Raw genomic sequence first — 24,140 nt, 5'->3', positions numbered from 1 at the left:
TAGCTGGAACTCTTTCACTTTCATTTCTTGCCAACTGTGTTAAGAAAGACTGAATTATGAAAGTAAAATGCTAAAATTCATCAGTGTAACACGTTATAGCAGGTACACTGGCCTAGATATCCATACAGTATACAGATACGTTTCATTATGCACAGCACACTTCTGGTATGATGGTGTTTATCTAGCTAGAACAATACAAACCCACATGTAGAAGAGCAGCTAGCTGGTTAACCTATCTGGTAGCTAGCTAGCCAGCAGCATTTTCACTTACTTCAGTTTAGTGGTTTTCTCTTGTTATTAACTTATTGAAGCCTTAATCATGTCACATCATACAGTTCATGTTAACTAAAGAGGTCTTAATTGCAAGTAGAGATAGTTGAAGATTTCCACGTTTTACAATCGAGAAGATTGAAGAGGCTTTGACAGAAGCTCAATGGTCAACAAATATTATCAAATAGTTGACTTCAACTACGGAAAGAGATTGGCGTTCTGACTTCAACTACGGAAAGAGATTGGCGTTCTGACTTCAACTACGGAAAGAGATTGGCGTTCTGACTTCAACTACGGAAAGAGATTAGCGTTCTGACTTCAACTACGGAAAGAGATTAGCGTTCTGACTTCAACTACGGAAAGAGATTAGCGTTCTGACTTCAACAACGGAAAGAGATTAGCGTTCTGACTTCAACTACGGAAAGAGATTAGCGTTCTGACTTCAACTACGGAAAGAGATTAGCGTTCTGACTTCAACTACGGAAAGTCAAAAAAGACTAAAATAGGAAAATAATAACCACAAATGTTTTCAAAAAAATAAAACTTTGCTAGGATATTAGGGAACATGTATTTGTTCGGAACGACTATAATATGGTGTTATCCAAGATCAATATTTAAATCCATTAAAAAATAAACGCGATAAATTTCAAAACATTTACAGCTGCGTCATTATTCATTTTTTCCAAAAACGCGTTTTGTACGGACGCCTCTGAGTTGCCGTAGTTGTAGTTTGTTGGTTCAGAACAGAATCAGACACTGCTGAAATATAAGTGGAATAAACAGCTAGCGACATAATCATATCATGAGTCGATCGTACAATGACGAGTTACAATATTTGGACAAGATTGACAAGAACTGCTGGCGAATCAAGAAAGGTTTCGTCCCAAATATGCAGGTGATTAAGCTAAAACGAACTTATATGGAATGAATTAAACGTTAGCACATGTCCGTAGTTTGATAGCTTCAGACGTGGCTTGCTACTAATCCAGCTTGACTCTGTTATTGTTGCTCTTGTCTTTTGTATGTAGATCAGGTGTAAGAGCGTAGTAGCTACATAAGCTATCTCATTCAGCTAACCTAGTATGTCGTGTGGACTTGGACAGCTCATCAAAACCTTCCCATCTCATTCCAGGTGGAAGGAGTGTTTTACGTCAACGAGTCCCTGGAGAAGCTGATGTTTGAGGAGCTGCGTAACGCGTGTAAAGGAGGAGGTAGACAACAACAACATGATCATGTTAACAGACAAGCTCCTGTATTGATTTGACTGATTTGGTTGTTGTTGTTGTTGTTGTTGTTGTTTGTCGTCAGGTTTTGGTGGGTTTCTCCCCGCCATGAAACAGATTGGAAACGTTGCAGCTCTGCCGGGTATAGTCCATGTAAGTAGATGTTTGGTCCGGATCAGTCCTTAACACAAGTCCGCGGAGATGACGCTGACAACCGTTATCTAACCAGCTATAAACTGACATATTGACACTCTGTAATATCTCATCGGTTTCTCCCAGACACATATTTAGCCTTGTCACGGACTAAGAAGCCCTTTCAATGGAGATTCTCCAATGAGTTTGCTTGTCAGTCCAGGAGTTCTCTTAACCTGTGTCCAGGAAACATGGCCTAATAGTGTCCCCAAACCTCTCTCTCTCCCTCAGAAGTCCATCGGCCTGCCAGACTGCCACTCGGGGTATGGGTTCGCCATCGGAAACATGGCTGCCTTTGACATGAGCGACCCCAACGCTGTCGTATCCCCAGGTACAGAGGATACACACAGTCCAACAGGCTGTCCTGTCTAATCTCTGGTGTGGGGTTTGACATTAACCGTGTGTGTGTGTGTGTGTGTGTGTGTGAGCTAGGTGGTGTGGGGTTTGATATTAACTGTGGAGTGCGTCTACTAAGGACCAACCTAGACGAGGGAGACGTCCAGCCTGTCAAGGAGCAGCTGGCTCAGGCCCTGTTTGACCACATCCCTGTAGGAGTCGGCTCCAAGGGAGTCATCCCTATGACCGCCAAGTAAGGAGGCACCAACACCCTGCTGTCTGCTGGCACCAACACCCTGCTGTCTGCAGGCACCAACACCCTGCTGTCTGCAGGCACCAACACCCTGCTGTCTGCAGGCACCAACACCCTGCTGTCTGCAGGCACCAACACCCTGCTGTCTGCAGGCACCAACACCCTGCTGTCTGCAGGCACCAACACCCTGCTGTCTGCAGGCACCAACACCCTGCTGTCTGCAGGCACCAACACCCTGCTGTCTGCAGGCACCAATACCCTGCTGTCTACAGGCACCAATACACCAATGCCCTGCTGTCTACAGGCACCAATACACCAATACCCTGCTGTCTGCAGGCACCAATACACCAATACCCTGCTGTCTGCAGGCACCAATACACCAATACCCTGCTGTCTGCAGGCACCAATACACCAATACCCTGCTGTCTGCTGGCACCAATACACCAATACCCTGCTGTCTGCAGGCACCAATACACCAATACCCTGCTGTCTACAGACACCAATACACCAATACCCTGCTGTCTACAGACACCAATACCCTGCTGTCTGCAGGCACCAATACCCTGCTGTCTGCAGACACCAATACACCAATACCCTGCTGTCTGCAGACACCAATACACCAATACCCTGCTGTCTACAGGCACCAATACACCAATACCCTGCTGTCTACAGGCACCAATACCCTGCTGTCTGCAGACACCAATACACCAATACCCTGCTGTCTGCAGGCACCAATACCCTGCTGTCTGCAAACACCAATACAACAATACCCTGCTGTCTACAGGCATCAATACCCTGCTGTCTGCAGGCACCAATTCACCAATACCCTGCTGTCTACAGACACCAATACACCAATACCCTGCTGTCTGCAGGCACCAATACCCTGCTGTCTGCAGACACCAATACAACAATACCCTGCTGTCTACAGACACCAATACACCAATACCCTGCTGTCTGCAGGCACCAATACACCAATACCCTGCTGTCTATATACACCAATACCCTGCTGTCTACAGGCACCAATACACCAATACCCTGTTGTCTACAGACACCAATACACCAATACCCTGCTGTCTACAGGCAACAATACCCTGCTGTCTGCAGGCACCAATACACCAATACCCTGCTGTCTACAGGCACCAATACCCTGCTGTCTGCAGGCACCAATACACCAATACCCTGCTGTCTGCAGGCACCAATACACCAATACCCTGCTGTCTGCAGGCACCAATACCCTGCTGTCTGCAGACACCAATACAGCAATACCCTGCAGGCACCAATACACCAATACCCTGCTGTCTACAGGCACCAATACACCAATACCCTGCTGTCTACAGGCACCAATACACCAATACCCTGCTGTCTGCAGACACCAATACAACAATACCCTGCAGGCACCAATACACCAATACCCTGCTGTCTGCAGGCACCAATACACCAATACCCTGCTGTCTGCAGGCACCAATACACCAATACCCTGCTGTCTGCAGGCACCAATACACCAATACCCTGCTGTCTGCAGACACCAATACAACAATACCCTGCAGGCACCAATACACCAATACCCTGCTGTCTGCAGGCACCAATACACCAATACCCTGCTGTCTGCAGGCACCAATACACCAATACCCTGCTTTCTGCAGGCACCAATACACCAATACCCTGCTGTCTGCAGGCACCAATACACCAATACCCTGCTGTACAGACACCAATACACCAATACCCTGCTGTCTGCAGGCACCAATACACCTTTACCCTGCTGTCTGCAGGCACCAATACACCAATACCCTGCTGTCTACAGACACCAATACACCAATACCCTGCTGTCTACAGACACCAATACACCAATACCCTGCTGTCTGCAGACACCAATACACCAATACCCTGCTGTCTACAGATACCAACACCCTGCTGTCTACAAACACCAATACACCAATACTGGTCCCTAATTGAAGGCTGTCTGTTACAGGGATCTAGAGGAGGCTCTAGAGATGGGAGGGGATTGGTCCCTGAGAGAAGGCTGTCTGTTACAGGGATCTAGAGGAGGCTCTAGAGATGGGGTGGACTGGTCCCTGAGAGAAGGCTGTGTATAGACTGATACCTTGTCTGTTACAGGGATCTAGAGGAGGCTCTAGAGATGGGAGTGGACTGGTCCCTCAGAGAAGGCTATGCCTGGGCAGAGGATAAGGAGCACTGTGAGGAGTATGGCAGGATGCTGCAGGCCGACCCCAACAAGGTCTCCTCCAAGGCCAAGAAGAGAGGCCTTCCTCAGGTAACACCACACCCTAACTAACCCTGACCCCTGACCCCCAACAAGGTCTCCAAGGCCAAGAAGAGGCCTGCCTCAAGTAACACCACTCCCTAACTAACCCTGACCCCTGACCCCCAACAAGGTCTCCTCCAAGGCCAAGAAGAGTGGCCTGCCTCAGGTAACGCAACTCCCTAACTAACCCTGACCCCTGACCCCCAACAAGGTCTCCAAGGCCAAGAAGAGAGGCTTGCCTCAGGTAACACCACTCCCTAACTGACCCCTGACCCCCAACAAGGTCTCCTCCAAGGCCAAGAAGAGAGGCCTGCCTCAAGTAACACCACTCCCTAACTAACCCTGACCCCTGCCCCCAACAAGGTCTCCTCCAAGGCCAAGAAAAGTGGCCTGCCTCAGGTAACACCACTCCCTAACTAACCCTGACCCCTGACCCCCAACAAGGTCTCCTCCAAGGCCAAGTAGAGAGGCCTGCCTCAGGTAACACCACTCCCTAACTAACCCTGACCCCCAACAAGGTCTCCTCCAAGGCCAAGAAGAGTGGCTTGCCTCAGGTAACACCACTCCCTAACTAACCCTGACCCCCAACAAGGTCTCCTCCAAGGCCAAGAAGAGTGGCCTGCCTCAGGTAACGCAACTCCCTAACTAACCCTGACCCCTGACCCCCAACAAGGTCTCCTCCAAGGCCAAGTAGAGAGGCCTGCCTCAGGTAACACCACTCCCTAACCTATAATGACCTGTCCTTTTTCCAGCTGGGTACTCTGGGGGCAGGGAACCACTACGCTGAGATCTATAATGACCTGTCCTTATTCCAGCTGGGTACTCTGGGGGCAGGGAACCACTACGCTGAGATCTATAATGACCTGTCCTTATTCCAGCTGGGTACTCTGGGGGCAGGGAACCACTACGCTGAGATCTATAATGACCTGTCCTTATTCCAGCTGGGTACTCTGGGGGCAGGGAACCACTACGCTGAGATCTATAATGACCTGTCCTTATTCCAGCTGGGTACTCTGCTGAGGGTCCTTATTCCAGCAGGAAACCACTACGCTGAGATCTATAATGACCTGTCCTTATTCCAGCTGGGTACTCTGGGGGCAGGGAACCACTACGCTGAGATCTATAATGACCTGTCCTTTTCCAGCTGGGTACTCTGGGGGCAGGGAACCACTACGCTGAGATCTATAATGACCTGTCCTTATTCCAGCTGGGTACTCTGGGGGCAGGGAACCACTACGCTGAGATCTATAATGACCTGTCCTTATTCCAGCTGGGTACTCTGGGGGCAGGGAACCACTACGCTGAGATCCAGGTGGTGGATGAGATCTATAATGACTATGCTGCTAAGAAGATGGGCATCGACCACAAGGGCCAGGTGTGTGTGATGATCCACAGTGGCAGCAGGGGCTGGGCCACCAGGTGGCGACAGGTAGGACTGCTCTCTCGACCCATGTTGGAAATGTGCATTTTTGTTTTGTTTTAAAGAATTGTCTGTAACGTGGTCACTTGTGCTGCGTTTGCTGGCACTGGTGGTATTGGTTCGGTGTGTTGGTTCGTCTTGGTCAGGTTGTTGTTGCTGTTTGTCTGTAACGTGGTCACTTGTCTGCGTTGGTGCACGTGTGTTGGTTCTCGTCTTAGTCAGGTTGTTGTTGCTGTTTGTCTGTAACGTGGTCACTTGTCTGCGTTGCTGCACGGTGGATTGGTTCTCGTCTTGGTCAGGTTGTTGTTGCTGTTTGTCTGTAACGTGGTCACTTGTCTGCGTTGGTGCACGGTGTGTTGGTTCTCGTCTTGGTCAGGTTGTTGTTGCTGTTTGTCTGTAACGTGGTCACTTGTCTGCGTTGCTGCACGGTGGATTGGTTCTCGTCTTGGTCAGGTTGTTGTTGTTGTTGTTGTTGTTGTTTATCAATGACTTACCTGGTTAAATAAAGGGAAAAATATACATTGATCTGTTTTAGAATAAGACTGTTACTTTACCAAAGCAGTACCAGGTACCAAAGCATTTCTGCAACCTTGAAGGTCCCCAAGAACACAGTGGCCTCCATCATTCTTAAATGGAAGAAGTTTGGAACGACCAAGAAGACTCTTCCTAGAGCTGGCCAGCCGGCCAAACTGAGCAATCGGGGGAGATGGGCCTTGGTCAGGGAGGTGACCAAGAACCCGATGGTCACTCTGACAGAGCTCCTCTGTGGATATGGGAGATCCTTCCAGAAGGACAACCATCTCTTCAGCACTCCACCAATCAGGTCTTTATGGTAGAGTGGGGAGACGGAAGCCACTCCTCAGTAAAAGACACATGACAACCTGCTATGAGTTTTCCTGAAGGCACCTAAAGGACTTAGACCATGAGAAACAAGATTTTCTGGTCTGATGAAACCAAGGTTGGACTCTTGGCCTGAATGCCAAGCGTCATGTCTGGAGGAAACCTGGCACCACAACCCACCATCCCTACGGTGAAGCATGGTGGTAACAGCATCATGCTGTGGGGATGTTTTTCAGCAGCAGGGCCAGGAGGGAGACTAGTCAGGATCGAGGAAAGATGAACGGAGCAAAGTACAGAGATCCTTGATGAAAACCTCCAGAAATGCAGGACCTCAGGACAAGTCTTCCAACAGGACAACAACCCAGACTTGAACCTGATACAACACTGGAGAGACTTTAGGACAAGTCTGTCAGCGATGCTCCCCATCCAACAGCCAGAGCTTGAGTTGATTTTTATAAATTAGGAAAAACCTTTTTACTTTGTCATTATGGGGCATTGTGGGGGGGACAATTTAATCAATTTTAGAATAAGGCTAACCTAACAAAATGTGCAAAAAGTCAAGGGTCTGAATACCTCCTGAATCCACTGAAGAACAACCCTTGAATAATTAGGTGTCCCAACTTTTGACTGGTGCTGTATATGCTCTGGTAGATGCCCTGGTTGCCATGGAGAAGGCGATGAAGCGAGACAAGATCCAGGTGAACGATCGTCAGCTGGCGTGCGCCCGGATCTTTTCAGAGGAGGGACAAGACTACCTGAAAGGAATGGTCTGAGTACTATGCTTAGGTAAATGTGATGACCTTCCTCACACGACAGGTAACTGAATAAATTAGCAAAGACGGGTAACTGACCCTAACTTACCTGAGGCGGGTAACTGGGGGACGGGTAAACCCTAATTAACCCCACCTGAGACGGGTAACTTTAAATGAGAAGGTAACCTAACAAACCCCACCTGAGACGGGTAACTGACCCTAACTAACCCCACCTGAGACGGGTAACTGACCCTAACTAACCCCACCTGAGACGGGTAACTGAGAACTAACCCCACCTGAGACGGGTAACTGACCCTAACTAACCCCACCTGGAGACGGGTAACTGACCCTAACTAACCCCACCTGAGACGGGTAACTGACCCAACTAACCCCACCTGAGACGGGTAACTGACCCCACCTGAGATGGGTAAGACCCTAACTAACCCCACCTGAGACGGGTAACTGACCCCACCTGAGACAGGTAACTGACCCCACCTGAGACGGGTAACTGACCCCACCTGAGAGGAGGGTAACTGACCCCACCTGAGAAGGTAACTGACCCCACCTGAGACGGGTAACTGACCCCACCTGCCTGGGTCAACTGACCCCACCTGAGACGGGTAACTGACCCCACCTGACACGGGCAACTGACCCCACCTGAGACGGGTAACTGACCCCACCTGAGACGGGTAACTGACCCCACTTGAGACGGGTAACTGACCCCACCTGAGACGGGTAACTGACCCCACCTGAGACGGGTAACTGACCCCACCTGAGACGGGTAACTGACCCTAACTGACCCCACCTGACACGGGCAACTGACCCCACCTGACACGGGCAACTGACCGCACCTGAGACGGGCAACTGACCGCACCTGAGACGGGCAACTGACCGCACCTGAGACGGGCAACTGACCGCACCTGAGACGGGCAACTGACCCCACTTGAGACAGGTAACTGACCCCACTTGAGACAGGTAACTGACCCCACTTGAGACAGGTAACTGACCCCACTTGAGACAGGTAACTGACCCCACCTGAGACAGGTAACTGACCCCACCTGAGACGGGTAACTGACCCTAACTGACCCCACCTGACACGGGCAACTGACCGCACCTGAGACGGGTAACTGACCGCACCTGAGACAGGTAACTGACCCCACTTGAGACAGGTAACTGACCCCACTTGAGACAGGTAACTGACCCCACTTGAGACAGGTAACTGACCCCACTTGAGACAGGTAACTGACCCCACTTGAGACAGGTAACTGACCCCACTTGAGACAGGTAACTGACCCCACCTGAGACGGGTAACTGACCCTAACTGACCCCACCTGAGACGGGTAACTGACCCCACCTGAGATGGGTAACTGACCCTAACTGACCCCACCTGAGACAGGTAACTGACCCCACTTGAGACAGGTAACTGACCCCACTTGAGACAGGTAACTGACCCCACTTGAGACAGGTAACTGACCCCACCTGAGACGGGTAACTGACCCCACCTGAGACGGGTAACTGACCCTAACTGACCCCACCTGAGACAGGTAACTGACCCCACCTGAGACAGGTAACTGACCCCACTTGAGACAGGTAACTGACCCCACTTGAGACAGGTAACTGACCCCACTTGAGACAGGTAACTGACCCCACCTGAGACGGGTAACTGACCCTAACTGACCCCACCTGAGACAGGTAACTGACCCCACTTGAGACAGGTAACTGACCCCACTTGAGACAGGTAACTGACCCCACTTGAGACAGGTAACTGACCCCACTTGAGACAGGTAACTGACCCCACCTGACACGGGCAACTGACCGCACCTGAGACAGGTAACTGACCCCACCTGAGACGGGTAACTGACCCCACCTGAGACGGGTAACTGACCCCACCTGAGACGGGTAACTGACCCCACCTGAGACAGGTAACTGACCCCACTTGAGACAGGTAACTGACCCCACTTGAGACAGGTAACTGACCCCACTTGAGACAGGTAACTGACCCCACTTGAGACAGGTAACTGACCCCACTTGAGACAGGTAACTGACCCCACCTGACAGCAACTGACCGCAGGAGACAGGTAACTGACCCCACCTGAGACGGGTAACTGACCCCACCTGAGACGGGTAACTGACCCCACCTGAGACAGGTAACTGACCCCACTTGAGACAGGTAACTGACCCCACTTAGAGACAGGTAACTGACCCCACCTGAGACAGGTAACTGACCACTCCAGTGTGACTTCTCCGCGTCTCTGTCTCCTCCAGGCGTTTGCCAAGGTGTTCACCACCACTCCTGATGACCTGGACATGCATGTGATCTATGACGTGTCTACCATAACATCGCCAAGGTGGAGGAACACATGGTAGATGGGAAACAGAAGACTCTGCTGCTGCATCCCAAGGGATCCACCGGGCCTTCCCTCCACACCACCCCTCATCCCTGTAGACTACCAGGTACTCCCTCATCCCTGTAGACTACCAGATACTCCCTCTCATCCCTGTAGACTACTAGGTACCCCCCCTCATCCCTGTAGACAACCAGGTACACCCCCTCATCCCTGTAGACTACCAGGTACCCCCCCTCATCCCTGTAGACTACCAGGTACCCCCTCATCCCTGTAGACTACCAGGTACCCCCTCATCCCTGTAGACTACCAGGTACCCCCCTCATCCCTGTAGACTACCAGGTACACCCCCTCATCCCTGTAGACTACCAGGTACACCCCCTCATCCCTGTAGACTAACAGGTACTCCCCTCATCCCTGTAGACTACCAGGTACTCCCCTCATCCCTGTAGACTACCAGGTACCCCCCTCATCCCTGTAGACTACCAGGTACTCCCCCCTCATCCCTGTAGACTACCAGGTACCCCCTCATCCCTGTAGACTACCAGGTACCCCTCATCCCTGTAGACTACCAGGTACTTCCTCATCCCTGTAGACTACCAGGTATTCCCTCATCCCTGTAGACTACCAGGTACACCCCTCATCCCTGTAGACTACCAGGTACCCCCTCTCATCCCTGTAGACTACCAGGTACCCCCTCTCATCCCTGTAGACTACCAGGTATACCCCCCAACATCAATACAGAATGAAGTTATGGTTTAATGTTACCTATAACATTATTGACTATCTACTTTAGGGCCAATCTGACAGCCCATGTTTCTCTGGCCCTAAAGTAGTGTCATTTTGATGCAGACTGTTTTTAAAATGCTTCCTGTTTCTGGTCCAATCAGCTGACAGGCCAGCCGGTGTTGATCGGGGCACGATGGGCACCTGCAGTTACGTCCTGACGGGCACGGAACAGGGCATGACGGAGACCTTCGGCACCACCTGCCACGGCGCGGTAAGGCTTTACTACACCTCTTGTCGCTTTACTACACCTCTCTGTCGCTTTACTACACCTCTGTCGCTTTACTACACCTCTGTCGCTTTACTACACCTCTGTCGCTTTACTACACCTCTCTGTCGCTTTACTACACCTCTGTCGCTTTACTACACCTCTCTGTCGCTTTACTACACCTCTGTCGCTTTACTACACCTCTGTCGCTTTACTGCACCTCTGTCGCTTTACTGCACCTCTGTCGCTTTACTGCACCTCTGTCGCTTTACTGCACCTCTGTCGCTTTACTGCACCTCTGTCGCTTTACTGCACCTCTGTCGCTTTACTACACCTCTCTGTCGCTTTACTACACCTCTCTGTCGCTTTACTACACCTCTCTGTCGCTTTACTGCACCTCTCTGTCGCTTTACTGCACCTCTGTCGCTTTACTGCACCTCTGTCGCTTTACTGCACCTCTCTGTCGCTTTACTGCACCTCTGTCGCTTTACTGCACCTCTGTCGCTTTACTGCACCTCTGTCGCTTTACTGCACCTCTGTCGCTTTACTGCACCTCTGTCGCTTTACTGCACCTCTGTCGCTTTACTGCACCTCTGTCGCTTTACTGCACTCTGTCGCTTTACTGCACCTCTGTCGCTTTACTGCACCTCTGTCGCTTTACTGCACCTCTCTGTCGCTTTACTGCACCTCTCTGTCGCTTTACTGCACCTCTCTGTCGCTTTACTGCACCTCTCTGTCGCTTTACTGCACCTCTCTGTCGCTTTACTGCACCTCTCTGTCGCTTTACTGCACCTCTGTCGCTTTACTGCACCTCTGTCGCTTTACTACACCTCTGTCGCTTTACTACACCTCTGTCGCTTTACTACACCTCTGTCGCTTTACTACACCTCTGTCGCTTTACTACACCTCTGTCGCTTTACTACACCTCTGTCGCTTTACTACACCTCTCTGTGCTTTACTACACCTCTCTGTCACTGTGTTCCTTGGTATGTCCATACTATAACAAGTAGTAACGATGGACTGCCTCCATCTGTTCATTATCAAGAACATCTTTTACTCAACATTGAACTCTTGTCTCCAGGGTCGGGCTCTGTCTCGGGCCAAATCCCGCAGGAACATCGACTTCCAGGACGTGTTGGACAAGCTGGCAGACAAGGGTATCGCCATCAGGGTGGCTTCGCCCAAACTAGTCATGGAAGAGGTATCGCCCAAACTAGTCATGGAGGAGGTAGGCTTCGCCCAAACTAGTCATGGAAGAGGTAGACTTTGCCCAAACTAGTCATGGAGGAGGTAGGCTTCACCCAAACTAGTCATGGAAGAGGTAGACTTTGCCCAAACTAGCCATGGAAGGGGTAGGCTTCGCTTCACCCAGACCAGTCATGGAAGGGGTAGGCTTCGCTTCACCCAGACTAGTCATGGAAGGGGTAGGCTTCGCTTCACCCAGACTAGTCATGGAAGGGGTAGGCTTCGCTTCGCCCAGACTAGTCATGGAAGGGGTAGGCTTCGCTTCACCCAGACTAGTCATGGAAGGGGTAGGCTTCGCTTCACCCAGACTAGTCATGGAAGGGGTAGGCTTCGCTTCACCCAGACTAGTCATTGAAGGGGTAGGCTTCACCCAGACTAGTCATGGAAGGGGTAGGCTTCGCTTCACCCAGACTAGTCATGGAAGGGGTAGGCTTCGCTTCACCCAGACTAGTCATGGAAGGGGTAGGCTTCACCCAGACTAGTCATGGAAGGGGTAGGCTTCGCCCAGACTAGTCATGGAAGGGGTAGGCTTCGCCCAGACTAGTCATGGAAGGGGTAGGCTTCGCCCAGACTAGTCATGGAAGGGGTAGGCTTCGCCCAGACTAGTCATGGAAGGGGTAGGCTTTGCCCAGACTAGTCATGGAAGGGGTATGCTTCGCTTCGCCCAGACTAGTCATGGAAGGGGTAGGCTTTGCCCAGACTAGTCATGGAAGGGGTATGCTTCGCTTCGCCCAGACTAGTCATGGAAGGGGTAGGCTTCGCCCAGACTAGTCATGGAAGGGGTAGGCTTCGCCCAGACTAGTCATGGAAGGGGTATGGCTTCGCCCAGACTAGTCATGGAAGGGGTAGGCTTTGCCCAGACTAGTCATGCTACAGTGGGGGGGGTCGTGGCTATTGTGTTAAAAGACTAACAGTATTTTCTTACCATTTCTAGGCTCCGGAGTCGTACAAAAACGTGTGTGATGTCGTCAACACGTGTCACGATGCTGGAATCAGCAAGAAAGCCATCAAACTACGACCCATCGCCGTGATCAAGGGATAAGGCTGCACCACTCTGCTAGTGACGGCATTGGCCATGGCACTCCCTCCAGGAGCCAATCACCAGGCAGAGAGCTGAGCTGGCGGAGGAGCCAATGGGGAAGTGTCTGACTGCGAGTGAGCATGTCCGTCTTCATAGACTGACTTGACAAGGGATCGGTTTCCTCCGCTCCACTTCCTGTTTATGACCAGTGTGATTATTTTGACATGGGGGGTGATTTGTTCGTTGAGTGATCAATTTAATTGGACCGGATGAGCTCTTTAATATTGTCAAGTCTGAGAGGGTGAAGTGTCTTGGGTTTACCTTTCATTCATTGCAAAATCACTGTGGAATATAACTTTGAGATTCAGGTTAACCACAGATAATAAAATACAAGACGACAGATTTAATGCCTCTGGTCGTCACTTTGTTCCAACATCTGAAGAAAACAAACACTAAAGCTTCACATGGTGAGGAGATGGTTTGGGAACTCGATTCTCTGACCAGATTGATCTCCTCACTACCTCTCACCCATTGGTGAGGAGATGGTTTGGGAACTCGATTCTCTGACCAGATTGATCTCCCTCACCCATTGGTGAGGAGATGGTTTGGGAACTCGATTCTCTGACCAGATTGATCTCCCTCACCCATTGGTGAGGAGATGGTTTGGGAACTCGATTCTCTGACCAGATTGATCTCCCTCACCCATTGGTGAGGAGATGGTTTGGGAACTCGATTCTCTGACCAGATTGATCTCCCTCACCCATTGGTAGGAGATGGTTTGGGAACTCGATTCTCTGACCAGATTGATCTCCTCACTACCTCTCACCCATTGGTAGGAGATGGTTTGGGAACTCGATTCTCTGACCAGATTGATCTCCCTCACCCATTGGTGAGGAGATGGTTTGGGAACTCGATTCTCTGACCAGATTGATCTCCCTCACCCATTGGTGAGGAGATGGTTTGGGAACTCGATTCTCTGACCAGATTGATCTCCCTCACCCATTGGTGAGGAGATGGTTTGGGAACTCGATTCTCTGACCAGATTGATCTCCCTCACCCATTGGTGAGGAGATGGTTTGGGAACTCGATTCTCTGACCAGATTGATCTCCCTCACCCATTGGTAGGAGATGGTTTGGGAACTCGATTCTCTGACCAGATTGATCTCCCTCACCCATTGGTAGGAGATGGTTTGGGAACTCGATTCTCTGACCAGATTGATCTCCCTCACCCATTGGTAGGAGATGGTTTGGGAACTCGATTCTCTGACCAGATTGATCTCCCTCACCCATTGGTAGGAGATGGTTTGGGAACTCGATTCTCTGACCAGATTGATCTCCCTCACCCATTGGTGAGGAGATGGTTTGGGAACTCGATTCTCTGACCAGATTGATCTCCCTCACCCATTGGTGAGGAGATGGTTTGGGAACTCGATTCTCTGACCAGATTGATCTCCCTCACCCATTGGTAGGAGATGGTTTGGGAACTCGATTCTCTGACCAGATTGATCTCCCTCACCCATTGGTGAGGAGATGGTTTGGGAACTCGATTCTCTGACCAGATTGATCTCCCTCACCCATTGGTAGGAGATGGTTTGGGAACTCGATTCTCTGACCAGATTGATCTCCCTCACCCATTGGTGAGGAGATGGTTTGGGAACTCGATTCTCTGACCAGATTGATCTCCCTCACCCATTGGTAGGAGATGGTTTGGGAACTCGATTCTCTGACCAGATTGATCTCCCTCACCCATTGGTGAGGAGATGGTTTGGGAACTCGATTCTCTGACCAGATTGATCTCCCTCACCCATTGGTAGGAGATGGTTTGGGAACTCGATTCTCTGACCAGATTGATCTCCCTCACCCATTGGTAGGAGATGGTTTGGGAACTCGATTCTCTGACCAGATTGATCTCCCTCACCCATTGGTAGGAGATGGTTTGGGAACTCGATTCTCTGACCAGATTGATCTCCCTCACCCATTGGTGAGGAGATGGTTTGGGAACTCGATTCTCTGACCAGATTGATCTCCCTCACCCATTGGTGAGGAGATGGTTTGGGAACTCGATTCTCTGACCAGATTGATCTCCCTCACCCATTGGTAGGAGATGGTTTGGGAACTCGATTCTCTGACCAGATTGATCTCCCTCACCCATTGGTGAGGAGATGGTTTGGGAACTCGATTCTCTGACCAGATTGATCTCCCTCACCCATTGGTAGGAGATGGTTTGGGAACTCGATTCTCTGACCAGATTGATCTCCCTCACCCATTGGTAGGAGATGGTTTGGGAACTCGATTCTCTGACCAGATTGATCTCCCTCACCCATTGGTAGGAGATGGTTTGGGAACTCGATTCTCTGACCAGATTGATCTCCCTCACCCATTGGTAGGAGATGGTTTGGGAACTCGATTCTCTGACCAGATTGATCTCCCTCACCCATTGGTAGGAGATGGTTTGGGAACTCGATTCTCTGACCAGATTGATCTCCCTCACCCATTGGTAGGAGATGGTTTGGGAACTCGATTCTCTGACCAGATTGATCTCCCTCACCCATTGGCTGGATTAGTAAACACATGAAGATACTCATGATACTCATCACCCATTGGTGAGGAACACAGATTAATACAGGATGAACATATATCTGGTAAATGTGCAGCTGATCATATCCATTAGTCTGGTCTGGGATCATATCCATTAGTCTGGTCTGGTAAGCTGTCTGGGATCATATCCATTAGTCTGGTCTGGAGGTAAGCTGTCTGGGATCATATCCATTAGTCTGGTCTGGAGGTAAGCTGTCTGGGATCATTTCTGAATATCCATTAGTCTGGTCTGGAGGTAAGCTGTCTGGGATCATATCCATTAGTCTGGTCTGGAGGTAAGCTGTCTGGGATCATATCCATTAGTCTGGTCTGGAGGTAAGCTGGCTGGGATCATATCCATTAGTCTGGTCTGGAGGTAAGCTGTCTGGGATCATATCCATTAGTCTGGTCTGGAGGTAAGCTGTCTGGGATCATATCCATTAGTCTGGTCTGGAGGTAAGCTGTCTGGGATCATATCCATTAGTCTGGTCTGGAGGTAAGCTGTCTGGGATCATATCCATTAGTCTGGTCTGGAGGTAAGCTGTCTGGGATCATATCCATTAGTCTGGTCTGGTAAGCTGTCTGGGATCATATCCATTAGTCTGGTCTGGAGGTAAGCTGTCTGGGATCATATCCATTAGTCTGGTCTGGAGGTAAGCTGTCTGGGATCATATCTGAATATCCATTAGTCTGGTCTGGAGGTAAGCTGTCTGGGATCATATCCATTAGTCTGGTCTGGAGGTAAGCTGTCTGGGATCATATCCATTAGTCTGGTCTGGAGGTAAGCTGTCTGGGATCATATCCATTAGTCTGGTCTGGAGGTAAGCTGTCTGGGATCATATCCATTAGTCTGGTCTGGAGGTAAGCTGTCTGGGATCATATCTGAATATCCATTAGTCTGGTCTGGAGGTAAGCAGTCTGGGATCATATCTGAATATCCATTAGTCTGGTCTGGTGAGGTAAGCTGTCTGGGATCATATCCATTAGTCTGGTCTGGAGGTAAGCTGTCTGGGATCATATCTGAATATCCATTAGTCTGGTCTGGAGGTAAACCTTCTGGGATCATATCTGAATATCCATTAGTCTGGTCTGGAGGTAAGCGGTCTGTGATCATATACATTAGTCTGGTCTGGAGGTAAGCAGTCTGGGATCATATCTGAATATCCATTAGTCTGGTCTGGTAAGCTGTCTGGGATCATATCCATTAGTCTGGTCTGGTAAGCCGTCTGGGATCATTTCTGAATATCCATTAGTCTGGTCTGGTCTGGTAAGCTGTCTGGGATCATATACATTAGTCTGGTCTGGTGAGGTAAGCCGTCTGGGATCATATCCATTAGTCTGGTCTGGTAAGCCGTCTGGGATCATTTCTGAATATCCATTAGTCTGGTCTGGTCTGGTAAGCTGTCTGGGATCATATACATTAGTCTGGTCTGGTGAGGTAAGCTGTCTGGGATCATATCTGAATATCCATTAGTCTGGTCTGGGATCATATCTGAATATCCATTAGTCTGGTCTGGAGGTAAGCTGTCTGGGATCATATCCATTAGTCTGGTCTGGTGAGGTAAGCTGTCTGGGATCATATCCATTAGTCTGGTCTGGAGGTAAGCTGTCTGGGATCATTTCTGAATATCCATTAGTCTGGTCTGGTGAGGTAAGCTGTCTGGGATCATATCCATTAGTCTGGTCTGGAGGTAAGCTGTCTGGGATCATATCCATTAGTCTGGTCTGGAGGTAAGCTGTCTGGGATCATATCTGAATATCCATTAGTCTGGTCTGGAGGTAAGCTGTCTGGGATCATTTCTGAATATCCATTAGTCTGGTCTGGTGAGGTAAGCTGGCTGTGATCATTTCTGATTATCCATTAGTCTGGTCTGGAGGTAAGCTGTCTGGGATCATATCCATTAGTCTGGTCTGGAGGTAAGCTGTCTGGGATCATATCCATTAGTCTGGTCTGGAGGTAAGCTGTCTGGGATCATATCCATTAGTCTGGTCTGGAGGTAAGCTGTCTGGGATCATATCTGAATATCCATTAGTCTGGTCTGGAGGTAAGCTGTCTGGGATCATATCCATTAGTCTGGTCTGGTGAGGTAAGCTGTCTGGGATCATATCCATTAGTCTGGTCTGGAGGTAAGCTGGCTGGGATCATTTCTGAATATCCATTAGTCTGGTCTGGAGGTAAGCTGTCTGGGATCATATCCATTAGTCTGGTCTGGAGGTAAGCTGTCTGGGATCATATCTGAATATCCATTAGTCTGGTCTGGAGGTAAGCTGGCTGGGATCATTTCTGAATATCCATTAGTCTGGTCTGGAGGTAAGCTGTCTGGGATCATATCTGAATATCCATTAGTCTGGTCTGGTAAACTGGCTGGGATCATTTCTGAATATCCATTAGTCTGGTCTGGTAAACTGGCTGTGATCATTTCTGATTATTCTACAGAGGGTGGACAGGAAGTACAGGTGGATGAACATGCCGTTGAACAGTGTTTACTGCAGTTTCCTCAGGTTCAAAACGGAGCTGAGGTAGTGGGCGTGGCCAACGGTGCCCTCCTGGTGACCCGGCTCATTTCCCACCGGCTCCAAACGCCTTCCATGAAGGAGCCTGGTGTCTCCCTTTCAGACTTAGAGACAACCAGGTCAGGGGAGTTCCTAATCAGATATAATCAAGTATCAGGGAGGAGCGAAACCGCCCCACTCAAAGTGTTGACACTGAGTGACTCAACAGATCAATACTACCTAACACTGGTAGGAAATAACTGGGATTCAAGTGCAACGACACGGAACACGTCGGTTCCTGGGAGGAGCTGAAATAAAACATCCCAGAAATGTTTTACGTCCTTTTCAGGGAACATTTCTCCTTGATAATCCAGATCAAGAAGCTGATTACACAGGTGCACCTTGTGCTGGGGACAAACGCCCACTAAAATGTGCAGTGTAGATGTCTCGAGTTGAGGGAGAATGCAATTGGCATGCCGACTGTAGGAATGTCCACCAGAGCTGTTTTCCATAAGCTGCATCCAACGTCGTTTTAGTGAGTGAATTTGGGAGACTGTCCAACCGGCCTCAACTGCAGGTGAAACCACGCCAGTCCAGGTGCTCTACATCAGAGGGGGGGGGGAGGTGTTGAGGAGTATTTGTGTCTGTAATGAAGCCCATTTGTCCGGACAACTCATTCTGAGTGGGTGGGCCTAAGCCCTCCCAGGCCCATTCTGATTGGCTGGATCTGGCTCCCCAGTGGGTGGGCCTAAGCCCTCCCAGGCCCATCCATGTCTACGCCCCTGCCCAGTCATGTGAATTCCATTAGATTACGACCTAATGAATTTATTTCATTAAATGAACTGTAACGGAGTGTAAATCATTGACATGTTTGTTCAGTGTATATTTAACAGGCAGGTTAGCATTACCAAACACATTTCCTCATTGATCTGAGCTGAATTGTGAGTAACAGTTGGGTATAAAATGTTGTTGTCTGGTTATAGTCAGTTCATACATGGATCGTGCTGCTCTTTGAAGACGACTATAACCTTTAATATTACATATGTTCAAAACAACAACAAACCATCAAACTCATTTATTTATTTACATCCCAACATATTATTCCTTCTTGAAAATAAAAACGTAATATTTACATTTTGATCCACTATTAAAAGTAGTTAATTCCTTCTGGAAGTGAAGTTGTCGTAACGACCACCGGGGGGGTCAACACTTCGCTGGTCAGTCTGGTCCAGAGTTCTGCTGTTGAGGGCAGAGTGGATGACTTCACTCAGTCACAAAAATAACCTTGTTCAGGGCAGGTCCTATTCTGTCTGAGGGTAGAGAACCTTGTCCAGGGCAGGTCCTAGTCTGTCTGAGGGTAGAGAACCTTGTTCAGGGCAGGTCCTAGTCTGTCTGAGGGGACTGAGGGTAGAGGGGACTGAGTTCAGAAAGCATATCTGATCTAGAAGCAGTCCAAACCTCCTGTTCTTCATTACAACCTCGACCAGCTCTCCTACTGAAACACCATGAATTTAGGCTCTGACGTTCAGGACAACCTGACAACGTTCTGAGGGACAGGGGCACCTGACAACGTTCTGAGGGACAGGGGCACCTGACAACGTTCTGAGGGACAGGGGCACCTGACAACGTTCTGAGGGACCTGACAACGTTCTGAGGGACCTGACAACGTTCTGAGGGACCTGACAACGTTCTGAGGGACCTGACAACGTTCTGAGGTACCTGACAACGTTCTGAGGTACCTGACAACGTTCTGAGGTACCTGACAACGTTCTGAGGTACCTGACAACGTTCTGAGGGACCTGACAACGTTCTGAGGGACCTGACAACGTTCTGAGGGACCTGACAACGTTCTGAGGGACCTGACAACGTTCTGAGGGACAACCTGACAACGTTCTGAGGGACAACCTGACAACGTTCTGAGGGACAACCTGACAACGTTCTGAGGGACAACCTGACAACGTTCTGAGGGACAACCTGACAACGTTCTGAGGGACAACCTGACAACGTTCTGAGGGACAACCTGACAACGTTCTGAGGGACAACCTGACAACGTTCTGAGGGACAGGGGTACCTGACAACGTTCTGAGGGACAGGGGTACCTGACAACGTTCTGAGGGACAGGGGTACCTGACAACGTTCTGAGGGACAGGGGTACCTGACAACGTTCTGAGGGACAGGGGTACCTGACAACGTTCTGAGGGACAGGGGTACCTGACAACGTTCTGAGGGACAGGGGTACCTGACAACGTCTGAGGGACAGGGTACCTGACAACGTTCTGAGGGACAGGGGTACCTGACAACGTTCTGAGGGACAGGGTACCTGACAACGTTCTGAGGGACAGGGGTACCTGACAACGTTCTGAGGGACAGGGTACCTGACAACGTTCTGAGGGACAGGGGTACCTGACAACGTTCTGAGGGACAGGGTACCTGACAACGTTCTGAGGGACAGGGGTACCTGACAACGTTCTGAGGGACAGGGGTACCTGACAACGTTCTGAGGGACAGGGGCACCTGACAACGTTCTGAGGGACAGGGGTACCTGACAACGTTCTGAGGGACCTGACAACGTTCTGAGGGACAGGGGCACCTGACAACGTTCTGAGGGACAGGGGTACCTGACAACGTTCTGAGGGACAGGGACAACCTGACAACGTTCTGAGTGACAGGGGTACCTGACAACGTTCTGAGTGACAGGGGTACCTGACAACGTTCTGAGTGACAGGGGTACCTGACAACGTTCTGAGGGACAGGGGTACCTGACAACGTTCTGAGGGACAGGGGTACCTGACAACGTTCTGAGGGACAACCTGACAACGTTCTGAGTGACAGGGGTACCTGACAACGTTCTGAGGGACAGGGGTACCTGACAACGTTCTGAGGGACAACCTGACAACGTTCTGAGTGACAGGGGTACCTGACAACGTTCTGAGTGACAGGGGTACCTGACAACGTTCTGAGGGACAGGGGTACCTGACAACGTTCTGAGGGACCTGACAACGCTCTGAGGGACAGGGGTACCTGACAACGTTCTGAGGGACAACCTGACAACGTTCTGAGGGACAACCTGACAACGTTCTGAGGGACAACCTGACAACGTTCTGAGGGACAACCTGACAACGTTCTGAGGGACAACCTGACAACGTTCTGAGGGACAACCTGACAACGCTCTGAGGGACAGGGGTACCTGACAACGTTCTGAGGGACAGGGGTACCCGACAACGTTCTGAGGGACGGGGTACCTGACAACGCTTTTCTGAGGGACGGGGTACCTGACAACCTTCTGAGGGACGGGGTCCTGACAACGTTCTGAGGGACGGGGTACCTGACAACGTTCTGAGGGACGGGGTACCTGACAACGTTCTGAGGGAGGGTACCTGACAACGTTCTGAGGGACGGGGGTACCTGACAACGTTCTGAGGGACGGGGGTACCTGACAACGTTCTGAGGGACGGGGTCCTGTCAACGTCTGAGGGACGGGGTACCTGACAACGTTCTGAGGGACGGGGGTACCTGACAACGTCTGTCTGAGGGACGGGGTACCTGACAACGTTCTGAGGGACGGGGTACCTGACAACGTCTGAGGGACTGGGGTACCTGACAACGTTCTGAGGGACGGGGTACCTGACAACGTCTGAGGGACTGGGGTACCTGACAACGTTCTGAGGGACGGGGTACCTGACAACGTCTGAGGGACGGGGTACCTGACAACGTTCTGAGGGTCTGTCATCTACAGAGGGACGGGGTACCTGACAACCTCTGAGGGACGGGGTACCTGACAACGCTCTGAGGGACAGGGGTACCTGACAACGTTCTGAGGGACAGGGGTACCTGACAACGTTCTGAGGGACAGGGGTACCTGACAACGTTCTGAGGGACAGGGGTACCTGACAACGTTCTGAGGGACAGGGGTACCTGACAACGTTCTGAGGGACAGGGGTACCTGACAACGTTCTGAGGGACAGGGGTACCTGACAACGTTCTGAGGGACAGGGGTACCTGACAACGTTCTGAGGTACCTGACAACGTTCTGAGGGACAGGGGCACCTGACAACGTGTCTGAGGGACAGGGTACCTGACAACGTTCTGAGGGACAGGGGTACCTGACAACGCGTTCTGAGGGACAGGGGTACCTGACAACGTTCTGAGGGACAGGGGTACCTGACAACGTTCTGAGGGACAGGGGAACCTGACAACGTTCTGAGGACAGGGGTACCTGACAACGTTCTGAGGGACAGGGGCACCTGACAACGTTCTGAGGGACAGGGTACCTGACAACGTTCTGAGGGACAGGGTACCTGACAACGTTCTGAGGGACAGGGTACCTGACAACGTTCTGAGGGACAGGGTACCTGACAACGTTCTGAGGGACATCCACCTGACAACGTTCTGAGGGACAGGGGTACCTGACAACGTTCTGAGGGACAGGGTACCTGACAACGTTCTGAGGGACATCCACCTGACAACGTTCTGAGGGACAGGGGTACCTGACAACGTTCTGAGGGACAGGGGTACCTGACAACGTTCTGAGGACAGGGGTACCTGACAACGTTCTGAGGGACAGGGGTACCTGACAACGTTCTGAGGGACAGGGTACCTGACAACGTTCTGAGGGACAGGGTACCTGACAACGTTCTGAGGGACAGGGGTACCTGACAACGTTCTGAGGGACAGGGGTACCTGACAACGTTCTGAGGGACAGGGGTACCTGACAACGTTCTGAGGGACAGGGGTACCTGACAACGTTCTGAGGGACAGGGGTACCTGACAACGTTCTGAGGGACGAGGGTACCTGACAACGTTCTGAGGGACAGGGGCACCTGACAACGCGTTCTGAGGTACCTGACAACGTTCTGAGGGACCTGACAACGTTCTGAGGGACAGGGGTACCTGACAACGTTCTGAGGGACAGGGGCACCTGACAACGTTCTGAGGGACAGGGGCACCTGACAACGTTCTGAGGGACAGGGGTACCTGACAACGTTCTGAGGGACAGGGGTACCTGACAACGTTCTGAGGGACAGGGGCACCTGACAACGTTCTGAGGGACAGGGGCACCTGACAACGTTCTGAGGGACAGGGGTACCTGACAACGTTCTGAGGGACAGGGGTACCTGACAACGTTCTGAGGGACAGGGGTACCTGACAACGTTCTGAGGGACAGGGGTACCTGACAACGTTCTGAGGGACCTGACAACGTTCTGAGGGACAGGGGAACCTTAAAACTGGAACAGAAGGTAAAGTAAATGCAGAATAAATCAGAGGTCTGTCCTGTCTGTCATCCACCGTTACAGAGGTCTGTCCTGTCTGTCATCCACCGTTACAGAGGTCTGTCCTGTCTGTCATCCACCTTTACAGAGGTCTGTCCTGTCTGTCATCCACCTTTACAGAGGTCTGTCCTGTCTGTCATCCACAGAGGTCTGTCCTGTCTGTCATCCACCGTTACAGAGGTCTGTCCTGTCTGTCATCCACCGTTACAGAGGTCTGTCCTGTCTGTCATCCACCGTTACAGAGGTCTGTCCTGTCTGTCATCCACCTTTACAGAGGTCTGTCCTGTCTGTCATCCACCTTTACAGAGGTCTGTCCTGTCTGTCATCCACCTTTACAGAGGTCTGTCCTGTCTGTCATCCACCTTTACAGAGGTCTGTCCTGTCTGTCATCCACCTTTACAGAGGTCTGTCCTGTCTGTCATCCACCTTTACAGAGGTCTGTCCTGTCTGTCATCCACCTTTACAGAGGTCTGTCCTGTCTGTCATCCACCGTTACAGAGGTCTGTCCTGTCTGTCATCCACCGTTACAGAGGTCTGTCCTGTCTGTCATCCACCGTTACAGAGGTCTGTCCTGTCTGTCACGTCAAACTAAAACACATCCTACCCCAACCATCCCATTTCTTCCACAATAGAAAAATCTAGAAAA

The 24,140-nt window shown here is 50.7% G+C and overlaps 1 long non-coding RNA gene and 1 pseudogene across 3 annotated transcripts in view; one reads left to right on the top strand and one right to left on the bottom strand.

Moving 5' to 3' along the window:
- LOC123995958 overlaps positions 1-20,830 on the bottom strand; it is a 23,093-nt gene extending 2,263 nt beyond the window's left edge. The window contains exons 1-2 of one of the 2 annotated variants that reach the window (XR_006831922.1): positions 20,807-20,830; positions 19,509-19,863 (exon numbers count right to left, since the gene is read on the bottom strand). This is a non-coding gene — a long non-coding RNA (uncharacterized LOC123995958). The remainder of the gene's footprint in view (positions 1-19,508; positions 19,864-20,806) is intronic. The other variant, XR_006831923.1, reaches the window with a different exon arrangement.
- Positions 972-13,556, top strand: LOC123995956 (annotated as a pseudogene). The gene is made up of 13 exons (XR_006831921.1): positions 972-1,165; positions 1,403-1,481; positions 1,579-1,646; positions 1,917-2,016; positions 2,118-2,274; positions 4,390-4,546; positions 5,808-5,966; positions 7,449-7,613; positions 9,815-9,991; positions 10,152-10,179; positions 10,785-10,894; positions 11,970-12,089; positions 13,068-13,556. The product of XR_006831921.1 is annotated as an RNA-splicing ligase RtcB homolog (transcript).
- Positions 20,831-24,140: the final 3,310 nt, after the last annotated feature.

This window comes from Oncorhynchus gorbuscha, linkage group LG14, assembly GCF_021184085.1.
Source record: "Oncorhynchus gorbuscha isolate QuinsamMale2020 ecotype Even-year linkage group LG14, OgorEven_v1.0, whole genome shotgun sequence".
In the NCBI taxonomy this organism is placed as follows: domain Eukaryota; kingdom Metazoa; phylum Chordata; class Actinopteri; order Salmoniformes; family Salmonidae; genus Oncorhynchus; species Oncorhynchus gorbuscha.
Note: the sequence above shows the minus strand (reverse complement) of the source record. Positions and strands in the feature narration are given on the sequence as shown.